We start from the raw sequence: 12,128 nt of genomic DNA on the forward strand, positions 1-12,128 counted from the left end.
CTCTCTCTCTCTCTCTCTGGTTAAGGAAAGCCAGTGAGACTAGGTATGTTTCAGGGTTGTCCCTGAATGGAAGCCCAGAGAGGCCCTTATGTGAAGCACTGAAGGTGAAACATGGATTGTTTTAGAGACCTCAAGATGTTGGCAATACCAGAGCCATGGAATACCTGCCAAAGAAATCTGCAGATCAGGTGTGGACCCAGTCCAAGAGAGAGAAGTATGTTGTGGTCAACAAAGCTAAAAGGAGTTGGAGATCTGAAGAGTGATTTGGCCTCAGACATGGAGATGCAGAGCTTGGAGTTTGCCAAGCTTGTTTCAGTCTTGCTTTTGTCCAGTATTTCCTTGTTATGTTTCCTTTCCTCCCTTTTGAAGTGGTAATGTACATTCCACACTGTATGTTGGAAGTATGTGATCTGCATTTCAATTTTACAGGATGTTATGGTTAAGAGAGTACCTTGAGTCTCAGAAGAGACTTTGAATTTTTAAAGCAGACTATGAGGATTTTAGAAGTTGTACTGAATGTATTTTTGCACTGTGATTTGGCTACAAGACCATGGGATCCAGGTAGTGGAATGTGATGGTTTGAATAAGAATGACCCCTGTAGGTTCATATATTGAATGCTTGATCATCAGAGTATGGTACTACTTGAAAAAGATTAGGAAGTTTTGGCCTTGTTGGAGTAGACATGCCCTTGTTAGAGGAAGCTTTGAGGTTTTAAAAGCCCAATCTTGGGTCTTGTGGCTCTCTCCTCCTGCTGCATGTGCATCAATATTTATCTAGAACTCTCAGCTACTACTATGCCTGCCTACATGCTTCCATGCTCCCTGCCATGGTAATAGTGAACTAAACTTCTGAAACTTGAAGCAATATCCAATTAAATGCTTTCTTTTATAAGAGTTGCCTTGGTCATGGTGTCTCTTCACAGCAACAGGACACTGACTGAATGTGGGAAAACTATGCGTACAACATGCAGATGTCAAAGGAAAACTTGTAGGAGTCAGTAATTTCCTTCTACCATGTAGGTTCCATGATCAGAACTCAGGTCATCAGGCCTGAAAGCAAGGACCTAAACAAAAACTTATCAAATGTCATAAAATAAGAATGTTAGAAAACAGATAAATCTAAGCTAAAATCCTAACCCCATTATTTATGGAAGCTCATTGTGGAAGTCTGAAACAAATTGTTTTAACTAGTCGAAGTATGTATCCGTTTCTATCCTCACTTTGCAGATGAAAATCTGAAAGCATACAGAGGCTAAGCAATATTCTAGGGTCACTTATTGGCAGAATCGTGATTTAGACACAGGGTGGCTAGATTCTGTGCCTATGATAACACATGATCACAATTCTCTGAAAACTAGGGGAGACAGAGTTTTGCATACTTGTCATGAATTATCTTTAAAGGAGGGATCTGGGGAGAAGGTTCTATGAAACAGCACAAGAGTGAAGCATAAATCCCCAGCATGCACATAAACGCTGGGTGGGAACGGCCAATTGCCTGCCATCCCAGAGATTAGATGGCAGAGGCAGGGATCTCAGGAGTCAGCAATATAGCTATATAGTAAACTCTGAGTTCAATTTAGGAAGCCTGTAACAATTAATAAGGGGAAAACCTATCAAGGAAGAGTCTCTAGTGTTGGTCTCTAAAGTCTCCATATGTTCACACACATGCACGTACGAATATGTAGACGTACACACTAGTGTATCCACATATCTGTGAACATTCATACACACATGTGCAAAACACAGAGACACATATAAAGAGAATGACTTTATCCTCTAACAGTCCTTGGGAAGCAGTGTCATTATTCCATGTAACAGATTGTGAAATGAGGAGTGGTTCAGAGTTTCTTGCCCCAGTCACATAACAAATCCACAGCACAATCAAGACTGAAACTAAAGTAGTTTGGTTCCATAGTTGGCACCGAGAATGACTATCTGATATTGTCTTTCCAGACAACACAGGCATTACTAGCCACATTTAGGAGGCAAGAAATTAATGGCCAGTACCTGAAGTCAACAACCACTCAACAGAAATAAATAAATCCACAGTCCCTGCTTCATATTCCCTCTCTCTCTCTCTCTCTCTCTCTCTCTCTCTCTCTCTCTCTCTCTCTCTCTCTCTCTCTCTCTCTAACAGAGGCGTCTGAAATCTTTTGATGGAAGCTGTTGTGTAGTTTGGGACTATAAGTGTGCAAGACCTTCCACGGTTCTGTCTCTCAGTTAAATTGGCGCCTCAAGGTCAGCTTCCCATCCACTGAGGATTTCATCACAGTGTAGCAGATTATTTGCTGTTCTTTTCTGATGTTTTAAATCTAAGAATTTCTAATGACTTAAGATTATTATAAGGAACAAAGAGCCTTAGAATGTTCCTTCTTAACCTTCTCTCTTTGCCCCTCTCCTTTTCTGCCCTTACAGGAAATTCATTGGCAATTATCACAGTAAAAGCAATCATTCAGTCAGCACTATGTAACAAATCGCCTTGAAGCTATTTCAGAAGTGACAGATGAGTGCAAGGTCCTGGAAGGCACATGTTCTTCCTTCCTTAATTGCCGCTTTACGAAAACCAGGCAGCAAACAATATTGAGAATCTTAGCTCGAACTGCTACCTCAGATGGCAGAAGAAGCTGTACATGTGCATATTAAATAAGTCAGCTGAAACCTTATTTGTTCAGTATTAATGAAGAGATGGTAATATAACCCAACATCTGTAAACAGCCCAAGAAGACATCTGTGGATTGCTGGGAGCAATATTCGTATTTTATAACCCTTATAACAGCTAAAGTGCTCTAAGTCTGTCTTAAGACTGGAGTCTAGTTTTCTAATGTATACAGAACCCAGAAAGAAACAAAACACTAGTTCTTCTCATTTTATTTTTTAAAAAGACACAAAACAGTATAGAATTCCAGACTCTCATCTCACTGCTCTGTGCTTAAACCAGACATACACAGCAATGCTGATTGGTTATAGATTAAAATATGAAGATGAATTTTGTCATTAGGTTCTTTAACATTCTCTCCTTTACCCATCTCTCATCTTCCTTCTGCAATTTCCTCTTCCTCTACTGAAATGGTCAACTGATGAAAGAATGTTATTGTGAATTCTAATATAGACTAGATTCTTTTTTTTTTTTTTTGGTTTTTCGAGACAGGGTTTCTCTGTGGTTTTGGAGCCTGTCCTGGAACTAGCTCTTGTAGACCAGGCTGGTCTCGAACTCACAGAGATCCGCTTGCCTCTGCCTCCCGAGTGCTGGGATTAAAGGCGTGCACCACCACCGCCCGGCCTAGACTAGATTCTTGATCTATGACTCATTATCTGCATTCTACACCCTAAAAGGAACCTGAATTCTATTCCAGAAACCGTTTGCACAGAGTGTTATGTATGAATCAAATCAGATGACCTGGCAATCTCACTCCTGGGAATAGATGCAATGGCAATCAAAGTACCAGTGAATGAATGAATGAATGAATGAATAAATAAATAAATGGGAAAATTGGCAGACTATGGTAGCCCACCATTTCAGTTTTAGCAGAAAAGTGAGGTTTTCTGGAGTTTGAAACTTTCCATGATGAATCCAAAAAGGTTCCAGATAAACTGAAACAACTGGTAACTCATAGAGTGTTGGGAGCTGTGAACCCCCAGGTCTGAATCTCTTGTAAACATCTTGTTTTCTTCTTTCAGGAGACCCTGATGGCAGGGGAGTGGTTTCTGGTGGGTTTAGCTGGGGCGTGGCTGTCAGTTAAGGATCTCTATATAAGCTGCCCCTGGACACAGTAAAGGGGGCATTCCTGTTTCAGCGATGACCCGTGTCTGTGTCTGTGTGTTTTTGTATGCTTAAATCTCCAGGCCCTTGCCTGGCTCACGAAGGGTCCTGTAGTGCAGGCACCACAATACAGGAGTAGTGCCTTATTGGCATGTAGTACAGGTGGGTGTGGTAGAGTATTGGTCATAATACCAAACAACTAAAATAAAGTCTAAATGACATATAAGATAATGCTTGAACAAATTATAGTACATTATTCTCTATAGGACAACCCAATTATTTTTTAAAAGTGGATCTTTGTATGTTGAGTGTAAAAGATGACCACAAAAAATGAAAAAATAGAACTATGCATTAAAATGTCTAGCATAAAAGTATTTTGTGGAAACATGAAAATAAAACAAACCTACAAAATGGCATGATCATGTTTGCATACTAGATAATACAGAGATGCTCTACTCATTTTGGGAAATCATTAGTGCAATTATCAGTTTTCATTATTAGCCCAGGCATAGCTACAAAAAGATATAGAAATCTACAAAAACTTACAGTTCCAGTGTTAAGTAGACTTGAAAATATATGCACATTCAAAGATGTGTCAATGATAAAAAAGAAAAATATGGTGAAAGTGAATAGCTATTAATTTCTCTTTTAGATTTTTATTAAGAATTATTTAATACAATATTTTATCATTTTACCCCACTTCGCTCTCCCTCCCCTACTCTTGCCCCACCCTTCCTCACACCCCACCCCCATCCACTCCTAAGAAAGGGTAAGGCTTCCCATGGGGAATCAACAAATTCTAAGACTTGGCTTCCAGACAAAAACCAAGGCCCTCCCCACTATATCTAAGCTGAACAAGGTATCCCTCCAAAAAAAAATGGGCTCCAAAACACCATTTCAAGTACTAGGGATAGATGCTGGTCCCACTACCAGTAGCCCCACAGACTGCCCAAGCCTCACAACTGAGCCCACATTCAGTGGGCCTTGTTTGGTCCTATGTAGGTTCTCCCACTATCAATCAGTGTTAGTGAGCTCTCACTAGCTCAGGTCAGCTGTTTCTGTGGGTAGCACCATCAAATTATTTTCAGTTTGATTCAAAGTGCTCTAAAAAGAAGATTATAAATGCAATTGCTGCTAATGGTATAGAAGAGAGAGTAAAAATATGTAAATAATACTTATGTAGCAGTAGGATTTTGGGATTTTTATTTTTTATGACCTTATTCTCTCTCTCTCTCTCTCTCTCTCTCTCTCTCTCTCTCTCTCTCTCTCACACACACACACACACACACACACAAGCAATTCAGAGTACAACTTGCATGAGTAACTTGAATCTTTCTACCACGTGGTTCCCTGCAATCAAATTCAGGTCTTCAGGTTTGAAAGCAAGTACTTCCCACGGATTCATCTCATAAGGACCAAGTCAAATTTCCAAATAAATAATATTGTAGAGTTGTTTGAATTTGACAGTGTTCTAGATCTTTAATATGAACAGTTCCACTGTGTTCTGTTCATGGAAACATAAGCAAAAGTGGTTAAGAGTCTGTTTCAGTTACTGACTACAGTTCCTCCAAAAATCACATCTTATGAGTGAAAAGTACAGACACAGTCAAGATATATGGAGGTGCTATTTTGATTTTTTTCTTACTACTTTTCTCTGTTTTCCAAATTATCTACACATGAAGTATATTTTGATAATTAGAAGAAAAAACATGTAGAATTACTATAGAAAACATGAGGAAAATAAAATGCAATACAGACATGTAAAGACAAGTATGTGAAAAAATTAAAACTGTCTTTCAATCAATTCTGTTTTTATCTTCATTCAAATGTCTTTTTAAGAATAGTCATGGCAGCATTATTATAATGGCACAACTTTTCATTAGTAATACTCATCAAGTATCTATATACTTGTAGAGCAAATTTAATTGGTCTTAATAATAAAGACTGGGAATCAGATATTGGGGAAAATGCTGAAATATCAGAGAAGTGAAGGAGCCAGCCATTAGAGAGACTTTTTCCCTCTACAGAATCCTCAGACCAAAGTGGGCAAGATCCTGTCTCCAGGAATCCTCAGACTGAATGGGTATCCTGCCTCTACAAGTCCTCAGATTGAAACACTTCTCTATGAGAAATTTCCTCAGACAAGAAATTTCATAGAGGTAAGAACTAGTGGCTGGTTGCTCTGACTCTCTGATCTTTTAGATTTCAACCCCTAATAGCTGACTCCAGGTTTTTATTATCAAAATCAGTTAGAAATCATGTTACAAATAATAATGTATATGTGGACAACACTAAAAGGGACAAAATATAAATTAATGACATAGAATGATATCCCTAATATATGACTTAGTAAAAATAATTTATTACCAGATTATGTGAGTGTAATTTTGTTTGTTATGCATGTACACACATAATAAAACATATGTGTACAGAAAATTCTTGAAATATAGCAACTAAACTCTTAAATTAAAAAAAATTACTTATTTTATAACCCAACTACAACTTTCACTCCCTACTCTCCTCCCAGTCTTTCACCCCACCTTCCCTCTATGCCCCACCCACTCGTCTTCCATTCATAAAAGGGCAGGCCTCCCATGAATATGAACAAAACATGGCATACCTGGAACTAAACTCTTAATAGTACTTGCTTGCATACAAGGGATGGGGAGAATGAGCCAAATTTTACTTCATATGTTTCCACATTTCTTGAGGTTTTCCTTTCCAATCGTAGCATGTATTGTCGTATGAAACAGGGCTTAATCCAATGTAAGCATTTGACCTGAGAATGGATGAATTATGGTGTATCTATATAATAGAAAGTTCAATAACAATGACTAAACAAATCCACACACATCAACATCAGTTGATCTCACCAAATAGTAAGCAAAGATTGCTTCAGGAAAATCAATACAGTATGGATTTACGTATGTCAAGATCTGAAAGCTGCATTAAAACCAAGCCACACTATATAAAGACACATGCATCAGTAAGAACAAAAGGGCAACAAGTTCAATCCTGGAATAATTGCCAGCTCTGGAGAGGAGGCGAGAAGACCCACGTACTGAAAAGGTTTTGGTTGTTTACATTCAATTTCTTAGGCTGAGCAGTTAGCAAGCGGCTGTTCATTTCATAATTATTTCTTAAATATTTGCATATGTTGCAAATGTTCTCATACAAATGTCAGATTTCATAGCATACAAATTGTGCTATCATTTTTATAACTTAAAACATGTAAGAAAGGATTGTTATTCTAAAAGAATTGCTGCATACAGACACACATACTCAGATAAACAAATTCACATTAAAGTATTAAAGAGCCAAAGGAGGCCAGTAAAATCTGACCTGCCATGTACCAGAGGCTCTATAGAGATGCAAGATTGTACCACCAGGGAGTAGAGGAATGGCATTTTAGATTTTAAACAGAAAAAGAGCAGAAAAATATTCGAGGTGGCCAGTTCCTGTTGTTTTTACATCACAGAGCAACACATAAGGAACAAACACATTTTTCTAAATGTCATAGTGATTCCTGCCAGGAAACAACTCAAAAGCTTTATGGACTGACTCTGGCTATGTCTGTAAAGAGCTTCCAGGATCACCTGTAAAGTCTAATCACCTGACGAAATTTGTCATTGAACTGACCCCAAAGCCTTAAATTGTTGGGCCCACCCATAATGCTATCTATAATTTTTGGCAAAAACGTTCTTCCATGGAACAATATACTGTGACATTGTATGCCTTAGAATTTAACCCAAATGACACCAATCACCCTCAACACTTCTCTTCCTACACAGGAAAAATAGAAAACATTTTGATGTGCTCAGAAATCCTGGTTTTGTTTTAACGACTTTTCAAACCCTTTGTTCCTTAATTGAGAGGATTTTTTTTCTAGTAATTAAAGTATGGCAATAAATAAAGATAAAGGTTTTTCTGTTATTTGACAGGAAGGGGGGTCAGGCACTCACTCACATAGTCCACTGAGATGGATGGCAGCCAGAGGATGGGAGAAGCCATTTGTCTTTATTAAGACTTGGCACCAAAGGAGACCAGAATGGAGAAGGGCTCATTTAGAAAATGGCAGCTCCCATTCTGTAAAGCGACACAAAATTTACTGCACTGTCAGAGAGAAAAAAATGATCCACTCAGAGAAAGTTGTTATATTAGGAAGATTTAAGCAGGAAAAGCTTTTTAGTGATATTAGAGAAGATTAAAATTTCTAACAATACATAAAAAGAAAAAGTTCTGCTCCAGGCCATTGCTCATGTTCCTTCCTCTAAGGCCTTCCCTCTCTTGACCTATATTATCTTTTCCGTAATTTAAAACCAAAGGCAGCCTATTCACAGTCCTTTGTAACTTTAATCCAAGCTAACTACACATTCTCGCTGCCAGATTTTCTAGTAACCATGATCTAACACTGACAATTCAGCCTTTTAAGACATTTACTAAGCATTTTTACTCTTATATTGCTCCTTGTACTGATTCAACTTTCTCCTGAACAAAAACTGGATCTTTTTTCAAAGCTTTTCAAAACAGGGTTTCTCTGTTTAACAGTCCTGGCTGTCCTGGAACTCTCTCTGTAGACAAGGCTGGCCTCAGAACTCACAGAGATCTGCCTGCCTCTGCCTCCCAAGTGCTGTGATTAAAGGCGTGCGCCACCACTGCCTGGCCAAAACTGAGTCTTAAGTAGTCTTAGAGTACCTTTAAAACTCTTAATAGAATTATTGATACAAAGTAAATGTTCAACGAATATTTATCACTTAATTTTTTTCTAATCAAAATCCTTTTATCCATGGTGACAATTGTCTCCATGCAAAAACCTAAAATTATTACTGAAAACAATTTTCTGTGCAATTAAGAAGTATTTTTATGTAATATGTGTATGAAGCCAAATATAATAAACTATGGATTTATAATGAAAGCTAAATTTGGCTCCTCATGGTACAATGTAAATTTCTTCTTTATAGCAGGTGTTTTCAACTATATTGTGGTTTAACACCAAATAGTATGAGCTTTTCTTTTGTAAACTAATTGTGGAGCTCTAAAGCATGAAATTTGCTAGTAGCAATGCCATGTCCCAATGCTACAAGGTCGAAGACACCAGCTGGCACAAACTTTAAAAGTACCTTCCCACTCCACATTTTTCCCCATCAAGTCCAATTTGCAATTTCCAGCTAGTCCTGAGAATAGGACCTACTCTGGTATGTGTTCAGCATACCAGGGATCATGTCATTAAAGAAAACTCACTCGTCTTCTCCCAGAAGCTATCAAATGCCAATAGTTCCTCAGCTAGTGCTGTGATTTCATGTCTTCTTCGTCTTGTTTATCCAGCTAGATTTGATACAGGCTTTGTACATGCTGTCACAATGACCATGAGTTTATATGTTCAATGGTTTTCTTGACATATCGACCAACTCTGGCTCTTACAATCTTTCGAAGTTCTCTTATGCAAAGATTTCTGGGCCTTGGAGGGAAGGGCATAAGATGTATGCCCCATTTTTAGAGATGAGTACTCCATAGTGTGTTTCTCTGCACACTGACTAGTTGGAGGTCTCTGTGTTAGTTACCATCTACTACAAAAAGTTTCTCTAATGAAGGTTGAGAGAGTCTCTTATCTATGGGTATAGCAATAATTCATTAGGAGTTATTTTGATATTATGTTCATTTAGTAGAATGAAATGTGCTCTCCCCTAGGGCCTAGTCACAGGTTCATGGCTCCTTTAACAGTGTCAGGTATAGGTTCCATCCAATTAACTGAGCTTTAGATAAGAATCAGCAAATGATTAGTTACTCCATGACATCCATGCCACTATTTGGACATTTAATCTCAGACCAATTAGTTTTGAACCTTTTAGAGTTCACAGACAAATGAGATTGATAACTGCTTTTCTTTTCTGGCAACATACACAGCACCTTCCAGCACCAACTGTCCAGTGCAGATGAGACTTCCGGATGAGTTTTAAGTTGATTTCTCCACATTATATGACCCAACTGTGCATATTCTTTAACAATAGTTCTAGAGGGTAGCAAAGAGTATTGGCAGTAGCCAGTAATTTTGGGGGGTGTCTATGTGACCCATAGACCAACAAAAAGAGGTGACCCATTTCTGGTACTGAGGCTTTCGTTTGCTGTCATGAGGTGTCTAGTGGGGTATTGTTCCCCCAATTGTATTGATACAATACCTTATTGTAGGGTAACTCCTTTAAACCCATATGAGGACAGGGGAGGCTATTTTGTGAAGTTGTGAAAGTGAAGCTTGGATTGCCTTGGAGATCACAATATGTTGGAGATGCCAGGCTCATGAGATATCTGCCAATAAGAGCTGCAGACACAGAATGGAACTGTCCCACGAGAGAGTATGTTGCAGTTGGCAAAGCTGGAAGAACGGAGCCATCTAAGCCCTTTGACATCAGACATGGAGGTACAAGATTTGGAGTTGGACCTGCTGGGTTTTAGTCTTGCTTTGGCTCAGTATTTCCCCATTATGTCCCCATTCTTCCATATATATATATATATATATATATATATATATATATATATATATATAGAGAGAGAGAGAGAGAGAGAGCACTATGGTATGTTGGAAGTCCATAATCTGCTTTTTGATTTTATAGGTTGTTGCAATTAAGAGGTTGTCTTGGATCTCAGAAGAGACTTTAGATTTTTAAACTGTGTTGAGACCAAAAGAGTATGCAGACTTTTGAAGTTGGCCTAAGTGAATTTTGCATTATGGCTACAATCTTATGTGGACCTTTCAAAAGTTCATGTCATTTCCAATGAGTGCCCCCCCTCTTTCCTACCCCTCTCTCTCCCTCTTCCCATCTCAATTTTTTTTGTTTCAGCATGTAAGCTAGCTCGTAGCTACTGCTCCAGTGCTGTGCCTGCCTGATGCCATGCTCGCCTCTATAATAGTCATGTGCTTTACTGTCTCCTGGAATCATAAGCCCCAAATTAAATGCTTTATTTTTTAAGTTCCCTTGCCATGGAGTCTTGTCATAGCAGTAGAAAAATAACTAGGACAACACCATAATTCTAATGTTTGTCTCTGTTTTTGTCTATTTATATCTCTCTTTATGTTGAAAAAATTTCTCAAATATGTTGATCACTGGTTTATTATTCATATCAAAGAATAGGAAAATAAAAGTTTTAAAAAGTAGTCAGAAACTTTATATACACGAAAGAAGTCTGTCATCTTGCTGTAGGGTGTCCTAAAATGCAACAATGTTGGATGAATTTTCTTTAAGATCTCTGCACTTCTGTAAAAAATATCACCCCAATTTTATATATATGGCGTTCTGTTCATTAGATTAAGGAGGGCAATGAATCACCTGTGTGAAAAATGATTTCATTTACCTCCCACTTTCTGTGTTAGTTTCTTTTTCAAGCCATTTATGTGAAGAAAGTTGTTTTAATTGCCTTCGTTTTGCTGCAATGAAAGATTAGAGGCAAATCACTTATTAAACTCACAATTTTAAAGTAGCACAAACTCACTAAAGGATGTCCCTAACTTCCTCATGTCATGGCATGAATGGCAACGTCAACTATGCATGTGTGAGGAAGCGTGTAAGCACATCTTTCACAAGAGGCTTGGGGAGGGAGAGGTCAGTGTTCCACCATCCTTTGCAAAGACATGAATGCAACATCTAGAGGACGATCCCCTTTCACTTTGTGAACCCTCCTACAGGTCCAACCATATCCCACTTGCACTACCCTGTAGACCAAGCCTTGAGTCACAGACCTTTGTGGGACAGTTTTCTAAACCACAGCATCCGATCTTCCCTTCCAGTGTATCACCCCCTGCAATTACTCTAAACTCTAAACTGTGGCTTTCCCTACACAGCCTCTCCAATTACCACTCCCCTGCTTCCTAACTTTCATACAACTTCATTATCTAATAACGCCATTCCCATTTTATCCATCATTGTAAATTTGTATCTTCTGTATTCCTTTGGTATCTCAGGATGTTGAATCAATACATGCCAGTAATCTATATTTGATCTTTAACTTTATGAAATGCACAAAATCATTTCAAATACAGTTTGATGTTTCTTCTGAGAACATAGCACCAAAGAGTATCATATTCATTGCTGCAATATCATCCAATTTATTTGGTAATAAAAGACCATTTTGTTATCACAATGAACTCAAACACTACAGTATAATTTTATATAGTTCATTCTCAAGAATTTCTAAGCATAGATTAAGGGAGTCTGATATATTGTTTCGTTCAATTAGATCTGTAGGCATTTGTATGCCTTGGTAGTGGTTATTTAGCTGAAGAGCTTGTTTTAAAAATACATATTCAGGCTGGGCTCTCTGCAGGGCCTCTACTCCCTGCATACTGCATCTTTCTTCCTATCTCACCCACCATTCA

Source organism: Microtus ochrogaster, unplaced genomic scaffold (genome assembly GCF_000317375.1).
Source record: "Microtus ochrogaster isolate Prairie Vole_2 unplaced genomic scaffold, MicOch1.0 UNK92, whole genome shotgun sequence".
Taxonomy (NCBI): domain Eukaryota; kingdom Metazoa; phylum Chordata; class Mammalia; order Rodentia; family Cricetidae; genus Microtus; species Microtus ochrogaster.